Raw genomic sequence first — 14,649 nt, forward strand, 5'->3', positions numbered from 1 at the left:
GAGGAGCAGTCATCATTGGCCATGAAATAAGCTACGGATAATGTTGGTGAAGATTTCTCCTCACTGTACGTTGCAGTGTATCTTCATGGGGCAAGCTGACTCTCTCTTGCATATCTTCAATATCCTTTGTCTATCTTATCTATTCAGATAGCCAAATCTTTGGTGGAAGAGCTCAGCCTTTAGGCAAAGGATTTAATAGCGAAGCATCTGAGGTATCTTAGAGCACGGGTTTAAGATTTGTTTCACATTATCCATTTGTAAGTGGGTCCTAATTAGGATGCTGGTTAACCTTAATCTTGCTACCTCAGTGAAACACTTTAGTTCTACGTGGTGCTTTGATTAAATTGGTCTTCACTGTGTGTTTTCACCTCCTCTCTCTTTCACCTCCTCTGCCATAACCATTGCTGAGCAGTGAAGGCTGTGGGGCTTTCAGTGGCCCACTCGGCTAAGCCAATCAACTAGCAAAACCCTGTAGTGTTCAGCCACGGCTGCTGTAGACAAACCTGGTTCTACTATAGCTTAATAAAATGCTCTGTACCCCCTCAACATTGCCAGGAGCCAGAATTGAATTGGAAATGTGGCATTTGCACATGTATACTGACTATTTGCTGAAACTGTTGATACTTTCCTTTCCTTTTGTTTTGTTTTGTTTGTTTGTTTGTTTTAATAATACCAGAAATTACTTCTCTTAATCTCGGCTGTTCCTACAGTTTTTCACTATAACCTTTCCTGCACCCATGACTCTAGTCCTTAAGTCTTGAACCGGGACTGTTGGGTCCGTCTAGTGCAATGAGTCAGTAGCACAAAGTGCTTCTCTGTGCCGAGTTCTGACACCGATTCCAAAGCCGTCATCTTTGTGAATATTATATGTGCGTGAATGCCTGGTGGAGCAAGATTTTGAGTCAAATAAACAGACCTTCCTTCTGACCTTCTAATGGCCATGTGAAACAAACAGGAAGGTTCCTTGCTTTAACTTCTAAGGAGATGTAATTGATTTTAAAATACTAAATCTTTTTGCATCTAGAAAGCATTAGCAGAGGTGGAGCATCAGCAATAAGCAGGTCATTTTAATAAAAGCTTCAGGTAGCTGATGTTAAATTTTGTATTAACTTTTAGTGATAATTAAATGTGGTCAACAGCCTTTGACTAAACAATGTGAATCTCTGGAGACGGTAGAACCATGATGTCCAGTTTACATACTGCATTTTCTGCACCACGATGAGATTTTAACAAAAATTCCAAATTAGCTGTCAAATATACCTTGTACTTTGAAAGCATGTGATATCTCATGGGATAAGGAAAAAAAGAGAATGAAAACCCAAACTCTTTGTCCTAAATTTGAATTGCCAGTTGCTTCTTTTGGGCAGCGGCATGACCATAAAATGCATTTTTGAAATATATGTTGCATATTTTTTAAAGATATTTTTAAGAGAGTGAAACCCTTCCCATAAGTACAGTGAAGTGTATCGTGTATCTTATGTGATGGAAGGAAGATTGACTTGCTGCCACACTGTTGTTTAAACAGTTGCCATCAGCCATGTCTGATGAATGTACTGCTATAAATGATCCTTGTTTTTCACATTCTTGTGCAAAGACCCTGCTAGACAAAGAGCTAGCTAGTCTCCAATACTGCAAAGATTTTAGCAATATCCTAGTCATGTGTTATACTGAATCATAAAAACCAGTTCAGTTTGCTATATATTTACCTTTTGCAAAGTGAGTGACTAAGAAAATTGCCCGGTAGGTAAAATAATGTGCACTTTTGATAAGGAAAAAGTAATGCTGATATTAAAAAAAAAAAATGTAAAACTTGGCCTATATTCCAACTATACATTTGTACTGTTGGATGAAGAAGGAAAGATCACAAGCAAAAAATCACTGATACCACTGTTGTTTTTAAGTCTGGACTGCTAAAAAATAAAATGCTCTTTGTTAATAACTGGATGTTCTGAAGGCAATTTTAACAGCAGCATTGCCAAAGGTTCTTTGCAAACCAACATTCAGACTGTAGGGGAGAACTTGGTTTATGTACATCAGAGCTGCAACAGCCCTGGGACAGACAGGTGCTTAACAGCGCGAACTTGTACTTCTTATGAAGTTATAGAATTGTGGCGGTGTCTTCTGTGTTAATTATTTTGATCCTGCATTAGAGAAGAACTTCTATTTTATAATCTGTTTAGTTGTAATATAACATCACTAAACAAGAGAGTCCTCTTAACAGATGGTAATACAAATATGAAACTGGAAAAAAAAGATTTGTCAGGAGGTTCTGTCTTCTTTTCTAGCAAAATTTGTAGGAAGGTTTTTTTTTAAGTTCAATTTCTCTCCTGTTTTGTGAGGCGTTTTCAAAGACATACATAGATATTTATTTTTACCCAGAGTAACTTCAACAGATCCTGCAAGAACGAGACTGCAGTTATAGACAAATATTGGGTCCGTAGTGCAATCGCCAGCAAAACTGTGTTATCCAAAAACAAGACTTCATCTATGAGACACTGGTTTGGTGTGAATATCAAGAGTTGTTCAACGTTTATTTTCTTCCAAAAGAAATAAAACCAGTAAAACTGAGGAAAGGTGACTTGCAGAGTTTGCTATAAAACCTGACAAGTAATAGGCAGGGCTTTCTTCAATTTTCACAAACAAAAGTTTCTGTCTTCACTCCATCAAAAGGAACGAGGAGCGTTATTAATGAAAGTACTTTACAGTCCGAATATTGGCTCCTGCTGTCATGTTTGATATAATATATACTTCCCTGTCTAATAATGTGAGGCTGCCTGAAGGAATATTCATCTCACCTTTTTATGCTGAGGACTATGTCTGTAACTCTACAAACACTCAAGAGTCTTGGAAGTTCAAAGAACTTACTGATTCATAGTTCCACACAAGAATGTTACCAGAATCACATTTCCTCTATTGTGTACAGTGTCTGGTGTTTCTTGAACTTTTGAGATTACAAACTTTTTTATAAAATTTAATTGCAATTACATATTTGCATCATTATACAATAATAGTATCTTCCTAACACTTTATTATGTGAAAAGTGATCTGGCTTATGCCCTGTCCAGGAAGGTCACTTGAACAATAATATAATAGAAAAAGCTCTCTAAGTATTTAAGGTATGACTATTAATTGAAGAAATGTGTCTGGCAGCACATTATCACTGACTTCATCAGAGCTAGATGCTATGTCTATACTAGTAAATTAAACAGTGACAGAGGATATTTCTGAGCACTGCATCTTGAATCCTTCTACCCTTAAAATTTTAGAACATGCCTTCTAGGACTTTTCCAAACAGAAAAAATTCTGTAGTTAGAGCAAGTGTTTTTATTTTTTATTTCTCTCCTTAGTTTAAAGACTTTAAGAAGTAAAGGTTGAGGGAGAAAATCACTGATGAAAACAGAATTTTGTTTCATCCATTGGAGTGAATGAAGGAATAATTTGAAAGAGGATATAGTAGCCTAGAAGAGTGGTGGAGTTTCTAAAGAGACATCTTGGAACTGATTTTACTTAGTTATTAATCTAAAAGACAGGTGAGCAATAAGTGAAATAAAATTACAAAGACCAAAGTGCAATGTCTTGCTTTTGGGACAAAATTAATCTCGTCTAACTTTTGCCATCCAGAAGTGAGGGGTAGGATGTAGATGCACTGTACTGTAGTGACTAGCTTGTGCATAGACATCTGGATCCTACCGCTAATGCCTCTGTGTCATCCGGAGGGAGATGGATAAAATAGGTCAGATGAGTCACTCCTTCAACCTGCATGTTCCTTGTGGGAGTGGGGTACGATCAGTACCTACAAGCAGGAATTAACACCATTGCTCAAACGACCAGTGAGGTCTCATTTAGGATATGGTCTTCTCCCCACCCTGAAGAATTCAGACGAGAAGTGATCCAGAGACTGGCCACCAAGCTTCTGGCAGGGATGGCAAGACAGTTTACCAGAGGAAATTTTTTAGCCACCTTGTTTAGCCCCACAAAAGTAAGCTGATAGATGATGACATGTCTATAAACAGTAGTGGCATAAATTCCTATGAACAGGAGAAAGCTGTTAAGGCTGAAAGACAAGGCTGATGGAAGAAAACAACACGAGAGAAGACTGCTTTTAACCATCGGGATGGTAAGAGTATGGGACAGCTTTCCAACAACAGCAGCGGAAGTAAAAAGTTTAACTACTTAAAGAAATAGATCTGGTTAAAGCACTTGATGAGACTGTCCATGTTAGAAAGAACCTGGTGACCCAAGAGATTTATTCTATTCATAGCTTCCTTAAAACACAACCTATAAAAGACACTCAAAATTTCCTGCCCTGAGAACAAGGGTGATTTGCATATACATTAAACAAGCTGCATATTCATGAGCAGAAAGTGGTACAAATATTGAGAAGGTACAGAGCCAGTAAAAAGGTGTTAAGATACCATTTCCAAACCACTCAAGAATGACTTAGGTGGCCTTATCTGTTTCCAGAACGTTATAGAAAGGAGCAGAAAACATGGGAATCAAACGAAAGGCATTTTTTCTTAAGAGCTGTTTGTCTTTGGTAGGTTTTACCGCCATTATCTTGGCTGCATCTGCTGCTTCTGTCAAGCACGGAAGAGAGACTTTGCCTCCTACCTCTTCTTCTTTTATCCATGCCTTCAAGTTGCAGCTTTTCCTCCTGTTTTTCTTACGCAAGAGAGCTATTTCTCGTCATGAAATTTTCTCCTTTTGATACGAGCATGGGTTGGCACGTACCTTCTGCATCTCACGCTCAGCAGATGACCTTTCACGGCAGTGCCGTGCGCTCCGACGCTGATGGATTCTGCGCGCGTCGGCACGCTGCCCGCCTACCGCTGCAGCACGCGCGGCGCCGGACGGACGGAGCGGGTAGGGTAGTCGCCCAGGCCTCGGTTCTCAAATCTTCCTCCTAAAGCCTTAGACCTCTAAAAGCCTACAGCACGTGAGCCCATGTGAGGGAAAGGTGTGTATTGTGTGGCACAGGTTCATTTCGATGGTTGAGAGAACTGACACACCTTTTTCAGTGTGACGCCACTCTGAGGTGGACTCCTCTCCCTGAAAATCACTCTCCGGGACTAATAATTTAACCCATTTGTATCTGCCGTGTAATTTATATTTTATATGTTTTGCTGCAGGGATCTAACATGTAAATGCGAATGAGGTTTATGGGCCGTGGTTCTACATTTTTTAACGAAATAATTAAGAAAGTTGCTTCATTCCATGCTTAATCACCTAAGTAACTGTTAAAAGTTTGGGAGACTGTGAACACTTACCTTTTCCGTTAATTAAACAGAACACATTCTTGAACAGGCCTTCTGAAAAACAGAACACTCAAGTGCATAAATTTGGAAACCAAATATGACTGATACGTTGTAAGCTGATTATGTCTCAGCTCACCTCTTAATTTATAATAAATAAGTAAAATGTAGTCACTAATCTGTTATGATGTCTTCACGACAGATACGACTAACCATGTGATTGTGTTCCTGTTCTTCCTTAACGAAACTTGCCACTGTCCTATTTGCTCAGTTCATTATCTTGTGCCTGAAATTAACCTGAAAATTATTTAGTACAAGCAAGTTCGAGCATACATTTGGGTACTGTGTAATACCTGAAAATGCTAATGCAGTGCTGATAACAAAAGTGTCGTCCTGTGAAGCTCAGTGAAGTGCTTAATGTTTATAAATTATTTTGGAATACTCAAATATAATAATAATAATAATAATAATAATAATAATAATAATAATAATAATAATAGCAGTTATGTTATTTTTAGATATCAGCGCTCTCAAAACTATATGATAAACCTAAGGGGAAATTCTATTTTTTTAAAGGCAACTGATGAGATTACTCTTGTCAACTACATTACACTGAGACTCAAAATCCACAGAATATGGTATTCAAGAAGAAGGAACCCTATTTCAGATGCAAATGTTGTACTCAAAGACAGATCCTGCTTCCAGAGGATGGTATACGTTTATAGTACCAGTCAAACCCACCACAGCCTCATGGCTGTGCTCTTCCCTACGGCTCTACTTTTACACCAAATACAAGTCAGCACAAAAATTATATTGTGCACTCTGGATAGAAATGCAATCATGTGGATCATCAGCTCAGATCCAATCTGTGCTGTGGATGATCCAATATAGCACTACAGCTTCAGTAAGACATAATTATGAGCATAAAAAGTATCTTTTTTAAATTGTGCATGATTTAGTTAAATACAGTGGGACACAAATTATAAGCTGACTGACTTTATGAGCTAATCAGGTTTAATATAGTATCATCTATGAGCTCAGTGAAGTTCCTCACGTTTTTGAGAAGTATAAAACTTGGACCATCTTTCAGAACTACTAATTTGAGCATGGGGTGGTTTCTTTTACATCACCTATTATGTAGAAAGAAAGACTCCATTCCAGATATTGTAACATAATATACATGTCGTTGTTCACATTACTCTCTGAAACAGTGACTGGAAGCATTGAGCTGCAAAATGTGTATTGTTAATCATTGGGTCATTAACCTTAACAATGTCAATGCATTCCCCTATCAGATTCAACTAAATGACTGCCCGAGGTAATAGTTAAGAGAACATTTCACACAGATGAACATATTAATGCTTTATTTGGTTCTAAATGCAGTGTGAAGGATTTAGGTAGGAGCTAATATATGTGAAGAGGAAAAAGAAAGACCAAGTACAATTGAAAAAAGAAAGCTGAAACTTCCCAAAAGAAAGTGAGTAGTCCCCAGTTTTCTGCAGCTGAATACTGCATACCTGTCTCTATTTTTAGTTGCAATCATTCAGGTGAAAAATTATGCTATTTTGAGGAGGACTTAAATCAAAGGCCTGAGGCTTCATTAGAAGCCAGAGACTTTTTTAACATCTAATCTCCAATTTCTATAACTCATGTGAGTTGTCTGTTCTGGTGTTTCCACAGTAAAATGCAGATGATAAGATTTTCTTTATTTGGCTACAACCTGAGCTGTGCTCTGCCTACATCTGGAAAAGCAGGTCTGATACATCCCTCGGATGCGAGAAGATGCCACAAATATCCGCAAAAATGTTGCTATTGCGTGTGTCCAGTACAGTTGACCACACATGCATAAATCAAGCACTGCACAAGACCTGTGTTCACTGCTCTCAGCAATAGACTTCAGCCGGATTGACTTATTTTACAAGCTGATCTTTGGAGATCTCTGTCTGAGGCATGTTCCTCAGGCCTCGGCTAGAAATGGGTGGCAGCCTAGATTAATTTTCCTGGTGCTGCTCCTGGATACCGTCTTCTCCAGGGAACTGGAGGAAGACTTTAGTCCTTTCCTCTGGGTCATTTCCACATGAGCATCTATCACCTTGCGGGGCAGCTGAGAAAGCCGGTGGCACAGAACAGCCTGTTGCCATTACCTGAAAAAATCCCCATAATCAGCAGCTGTTTCCCAAGTTTCAATCAGGAAAACCGCTATAATAATGCGCTGGAAATTGGGTGATTTGTCCTGGTGGTCTGCAAATGGCCTGGAGGATGTATAGAAAAATATTCAAACTGAAGGCCTTTTAAAACAACTGCACCAAGCTTTTTCACTGCATGGTCTTTCAAAAAACCTCCATTCTGGGGCTTTCACACTTCGCCTGGAAGATTAAATACACAAAGAGACACATTTCAAAGTCAGTTCTGATTAATCTGTTCGATAGCCTAACCTACTTCTGCAAACACAGAAGTATTGAGTCGCATTGGCTATTGAAACTAGTCCATTAGCATTGCTTCACTCACTTAGCAATGAGCAAGGAAGACACGGTACTCTCTAAATATCTGATGAGTGTTATCAAAAAACAGATATAGGAATTAATTTGGGGCTCTCAGAATAGGAAGAGTGGTATGGGCTAGTGGGTGTTTAGAGGATCAGGCCACTGACTATTCTAGTTTTAAGTTCATTCCCCTACTTTCTCTCATGCTCCCCTGGAGGACATAAAATTTCACTCTCCTACCCTAATACCCTTTGCAGACTCTTATCGTGTTCCCTGAGTTGCCACTTAGCAAAATTACACTATTTGAAATGGCTACTGAAGTTGAAAAGTGGTAAATATTATTACACAACGGATTCTTTGTTGTTAATATTATGGAAAAGTTCACCTGGTAGTTTTATTGTTTCTCTTATATGCATGGATACAAATCAGTTGTAATTCCTAGTGAATAAACGCTGATAGTTCTGCAGTACTTAAGCCTTTTTGGTTGCATGGTCTTGGAAGGAAAAATTACGTAGTGTGTTAATTCTAAGGAAGCTTTTTAATGTCCTATTCCTTTTTGGGATTAAGGATTTGGATGTTGATGAGGGGGAGTGAGCTTTTATCATCAATTTTAGTGAAGCATTTATAATCTCTCTTGATTGTATTTATTTTTTTTTTATTGTTGCTATTTTTTTTTTTATTTCACTCATTCAAGCAGTCACTCTATGAAAGCTTTTTTTTAAGTACTCCAGATCTATTCTGGTAATGAAGAAATGAATGTCAAGCAAAGCAATTTTTTCTAAATTTACAGCTAATTCTCTTAGACAAGATCAAAACTGACATAAAGAAAATATCATTTATACGTAAAAAAAAGACCAAACTGAAGCTCCCCAGTTGCATCCAGTGGCATATAGTAAGGTGGCATTCTTAGCCATTTAACAATTTGCCACAACTAATCCCAGTCATTGCATGTCACATTTGTTTATCTAAAAATGAGAAATCATCAGTGATAATATTTTAAAGGAATGAAGCTTCTGCAGCTGTTGCTAGGTCCAACAAGATTTAAGTTCTATTTCTCTACATGTTTCTTAACGTTCCAACCCACTTGCTCTCGCCAGGTAATTGGAATTTGGCCCAATGAAGCTAAAATAAATGAAGAGCAACTAAGATAGTCAGGTGCGAGCCAGAGTCTGAAAGCTATTGCAGCAGAACTAGCTGGGTATCCAACTGGTATTGTATTCTTAATATTTATGTTGACAAGTGACATAAGATTTATCCTATCTGGGACAAACTCTACCTTCTCTTCTCTTTCAGCATAGTTTTCATTTTTCATTTTCATTTTGTTTTCCAGAATAGCTGTGACTTTCATCAGCCTGACAGCATTGTGCAAACAGTATAACATAGCTTTTACAGTAGACTTGAAAAATCACTAGGTTATGCAAAGCAAATCTTTGTCCCGCTAGACATATTTTCCTCTCTTTTTGCAAGAACGTACTCAAAGTGCCTATAAATTCCACTTGCATTCTGGAAGATATCGTGGTCTAGAAGTGTAGTAATAACCAGGACTGGCTGTTCGGGGATGACAGCAGCTTGGTCTGGGAGTACTTCGTTTTTTTTCTGTGCTGCTGTTTATCCCACAGTGGAAACAAGCAAGCTGTTGCAGTAGATTTAAACTTCCAATCCTACTTAGCCTTATGGATAAATCATTAGAGCCTTATTCCAAATCTGTTTTTTCTGCTGCAAATCATCTGTCTGCATGCATGGCAAGTCTAAGTCTTAAAGATGATCTCAAATGTACTCTACATGGAGTATAGACACACTCAAGCAGCATAATAAATTAGGCTGTGACTGACAAACAAATACGTGATACTAAGACAAGCAGCTAGAGGTATATCTACACCATACTACAGAAAATCAGCCAGAGATAGCCAAGATGGTGACTGACAGGCCAAGAGACTTCTTATGGGTTGATGTAGAAGTATAGCTGCATCTGCGTACTCTTGGCATTATTTTAATGGATGCTGAGAAACAGAACTTGTTACCTCAGACGCTGCGTTGGCATTTAGTGCTTTGGGAAGTTGATTAGTATCTCCTTACGGTACTGTATTGTACCGTGTCAGCCAACCATTTCAAGTCATCTGTAGCTGCAGATTCCTTACATTTTAATTTATTCTGTAGCATAAGTATGTCCTGCATGTTCGTGACTGGGGAAATCAAAACGCCTACAACTGTGTCCTCATACAGACATTGCTTTCCCCCACGGAGGAGGTATAAAATATGTTTTAACTATGTGGTGGTTAAGCTATTAAAATATCTGTCTAAACTGCACAGGTTTTCATCACCATTTACATAACCCGTGCGTAGTTACAACTATCCTTTTTCACTGATGACACTTTGTCCCTATTTTTCTAGTAAGCAAACATTTCTGATTATATAGTTTTGCTTTCTCTACGTGAAAATTTGTGTGGATAATGCTCTATCAATGACACCGTAATACTTAGCTGTTAATCTGACGTGGTGTTGATTAGTTCCAACTGCTTGAGAATATCTGGGCTGACAAATTCATACTCTAGATAGGTAGTTATTTTACTCATTACCTTAACCTTAATTATACATGATTCAACCTTCTTTCTAAACAATGAGTACAGTGTTCAGGAAAATAAGTTGGCAAATCAATAAATACTATTGCAGTGTTTCTATAGTTATCAGAGAAACAGCAACGGTCTAGGCCACACAACTAAGGTGAAAGTGTCCATAGTGTTTTTTTTTAAATATTCCTTCCACCTATAGTGACTTTCCTCTTGCACTAACACTCCAAAAATACCGGCATTTCATTTTCTTTTGCTTAAGTTAGCACTTTTCTCATTGAAGGCCCTCAAGGGAAGTGGAAACTCTGAAATATGAAATGCGATTTATGCTTGCCTTGTAAAATGCCAAGGAAACTGCTTTAGGACCATAATAACCCTTGCAGCTCATTCCATGAACATGCCTATAAAAAATGTTAATTTAATCAACAAATTATAGCTTAACACAAAGCAAGAAATGTGGGAATACTGGCAGAGGAGGAGGAAAGGTCTCTCATAAGTTTTATGATTAATCATGAATTTGAGACTCTCTATTATTCTGGCATGAATGAAGAACTTCTCCTAAATGGATTATGTTGCATTTCCCATTCATTTCATTTCCAGATTCACAGCTACATACATGTCCCATCAAAATTTATGAGAACTCACTTATGCTGACATAAATACATTTTAGTGTGCACGGGGTTCCTGTGGCAAGGGTTCGGTGTCGGGGGCTCGGGGGGGGCTGCTGTGAGCAGCTGCCAGAAGCTTCCCCTGTGTCCCACAGAGCCGGTGCCGGCCGGCGCCAAGATGGACCCGCCGCTGGCCAAGGCCCAGCCCGTCAGCGACGGCGGCAGCGCCTCGGGGGGACGGAGTGAGGAAGGGGAAGAAAAAACAACCACCTGCATAATGGCAACTACAGCGGAAGAGGGACCCAGGCTGGAGCAGCCTGTTCCTGAAGGACGGCACCCGTGGGGGGACCCGGGCTGGAGCAGCTGGTGAAGAACTGCAGCCCGTGGGAAGGACTCACGCTGGAGAAGTCCGTGGAGGACGGTCTCCCGTGGGAGGGACCCCAGGCTGGAGCAGGGCAGAGGATGAGGAGTCCTCCCCCTGAGGAGGAAGGAGCGGCAGAGACCAGGTGTGATGAACTGACCACAACCCCCATTCCCCGTCCCCCTGCACCGCTCGGGGGGAGGAGGGAGAGAAATGGGGAGTGAAGTTGAGCCCGGGGAGAAGGGAGGGGTGAGGGGAAGGGGTTGTAAGATTTGGTTTTAGTTGTCATTACCCCACTCTGATTTGGTTGGCAATAAATTAAATTAGTTTTCCCCAAGTCACGTCTGTTTTGCCCACGACCGTAACTGGTGAGTGATCTCTCCCTGCCCTTGTCTCCACCCAGGAGCCTTTCGTTATATGCTCTCTCCCCCGTCCCGCTGGGGAGGGCAGAGCGGCTTTGGGGGGCACCTGGTGTCCAGCCAGGGTCAGCCCACCACAGGGTGAAACTGTTGATTGTTTGTATGTGGGTTGTTTTTGCTTGTCAGAGATGTTGTTTGGGAGGGAGATCAAAAGAGAGCTCGTACTTTCAGAGGAAACCCTGCAGTTTCCACACTGGTTTCTACCAGCATTTTTAGCCCATGGATACTGATCACGGGATGCCTCACACGGTCTAAGTGTTCCCTGCCAAATGTTGAAGCAATGAAGTTAGAAAAAGGAATATTGGAATAAAAAGGAACAGAAATAGATTTCTACAAGTCAGCTTAAATGTCCGTTTGCATTAGGAAAATATTACATTATCCAAATGCGTATATTAACTGATTAGATCACCTGCAAATGGAGTGTTAATTAATAATATTTGCAATACAATGCAATACAATTACATTAGCAGGAAAAGCTGTCAGATCTATTGTAGTTATGTCATTCGGGTATTAATCCTAAAGATAATGGACCAAATTCCGCTCTGTTTTTTTTCAGCTTGTATATGGAGTAACTCTGGTGACACAGGCTGGCTGTACCTTTATGTGACTGAATAGTGAATTTGTTCCATTATGCTTTAATGAAAAGCTTTCTGAAAATACCTGTCAGTGAGGCATACTCGGCAAGCCATCTTTTTGGTTGACAATAACTCAAAAGACAAAACACTGGGTCTCAGCTCTGCAGTTTCAGGAGGAAAAGACAGTGGCTTAGAGTCATTTTTATATGCCCCTAATGCTAAACTCAAGTAATCCTTACTTCACTCTAATTAATGTCCACCTACAGAAAATCTCCAGGTATAGAATTTGCACCCACAGGAGGTGTAATTCCAAGGACCAAAAGCACAGGGCTTAAATTTTATAAATTAAATCAATTTAAGAATCCTTAAGTATCCAAACAGCTTACGCTTTAGCTGGACTCTCTCCAGCACAGCAAAAAGAATTGTGTGAAACATTGTTCTGGCCGTTTGCCTTTGTACTTAGGCCTTCTCCTCTTCCTGTCAGGCTGTCTGGAGAAATACCTTCGATTGCTGTGTTCGCACTTGCTGTGATCTGGGTATCTTACCACTTAATGCAATGGACGTTGCTGACTCACTATAAAAATAATAACACTTGAAAAATTAATTGGCGTCATTATCATTCTGCCTTTAAAACATAGGATTTTAACTTAGCAGCTGGAGGGGAAAAAAAACCCCCACACCGTAGTTTCTAATAATGAATTAATTTCATTTTCAGAAATGCATTAAGAAATTATCAGCCAAACTAGACAATTATTGAGATGAGATGAAACTGAAATATTGATATTCTGATTGCAAATAAGCCTTTTTCCCTATTCAGGGAGGTACTGTCTACCGTCAGCAGAGAATTACCTAGTTCTTGTGGAAAAGGAATTTCAATTCATATACTAAAGCTGAAATCAGGTCCAAGTCCATCTGACTCCTTTGATACGTGAGCTGCCACCTTGATTGACAAAATGAGAATATAACTAGACATGTTGTGAATGAAAAACATGCTTTACTGGAGCTGGAGGTTTTTATTGGGATTGTAAAGGACTTGTGCTCTCTATAATTGGTATAGCAATAGATCCAATATAAGAAGAGGATCCTGTTGCAAAGTCCATGTCTGCTAGATAAAAGAACACAGAACCAGATGCTCTAACTTTTATTATACTTAGCATTCAGGCTAAAGGGCTGGAGAAAAGGGAAGATGGAATGAATCAACAAACACAGTTTCCAAAAAGAAATCTGTGTAGACACAGAATAGATATGTACCTTGCCTCACTCAAGAAAAGTGCAACAGTGTTGGAAGGGTAGGAAACGGTGAGAGGAGCAATGGGGCCAAGCGTGAGGAGGCAAGTGATAAAGTGACCAAGGCAGCAATGTCTAGTGGGCATAAATGTATAGCTTTGCACAGTCCATAGAAGGTATTGATTTAGTGTACTCTGGAGGCTGCCAACGTCAGAAACATTCCAGCACAAGACAACATTACACACTGGAACTTCTTGGTCATCAGACATTTATTCCAACGCTGTTCAAGGTGTATAGCCAACAGCACTAGTAATTCATAGTTTTCCGATGTCTAAATTTTCATTATAACCAATGCTAGTTCATTGTTGTAATGCAAATTGAGATTAATTGTCTATCTTATGAATCCTCTTTATTAGCATCGTGCCGAAGGGACAGAATGGATCTGTGCTTTGCAATGCAAAGCAGCTCTCTTCCCAAGAGACTTTACAGACAGAGGCCAGACAGGCTTGGGATGATAAAGCAAGTAAAGTTAACAGTCTGATGTCAGCCAGCATTCTGTTTGGTGGCAGGAGAAGACGGGGAGTTGGGAATAGAGAGAGAGGGAACAGCGAGTGGAAATTACGTGAAGGATACAAAGGCAGGACACTGAGAACTGGAAAGGAACCGAGGTGAAAATACTGGGATGGACAGAGCAGGAAGGATCAGGAAAAACAGCCATTCAGCACAGGACCCAGAAAATCGCAAAAATGTAGGCAGTTCTGTGAAGAGTCAGAGGTCCCAAGGTTGGCTGTTACACGCCTGCTTTCTGCTGGGTTACACTCATATTCAATTTATTATGTAGTTCTTCCCCAACAATGAAAGGCATGGAATATCTCATGTATCTGTGAAACTTTTTAATTGGGAAAGAAGTACAGGTTTTTATCCTGGAAAAAATCCCCAAAGAACGCATTCCTCACTCTAAATTATCTAATTATTGTGTGCTATGATCTGATTTTCTGGCAAGAAAGCAGCTTCCCAACTTGTAACGTATGCCTTCAGTGCACAGACAGTATTTCTGTGTAGGACAAACATTTATCAGTTATGTATTTCCAATGTTCATATCCATAAAGGTGTGAGAATACAGAACGGGATAGTTTGCTTTGTTATTCAGGGGATTT

Source organism: Phaethon aethereus (assembly GCF_964289735.1).
Source record: "Phaethon aethereus genome assembly, chromosome: 4".
Lineage (NCBI taxonomy): Eukaryota > Metazoa > Chordata > Aves > Phaethontiformes > Phaethontidae > Phaethon > Phaethon aethereus.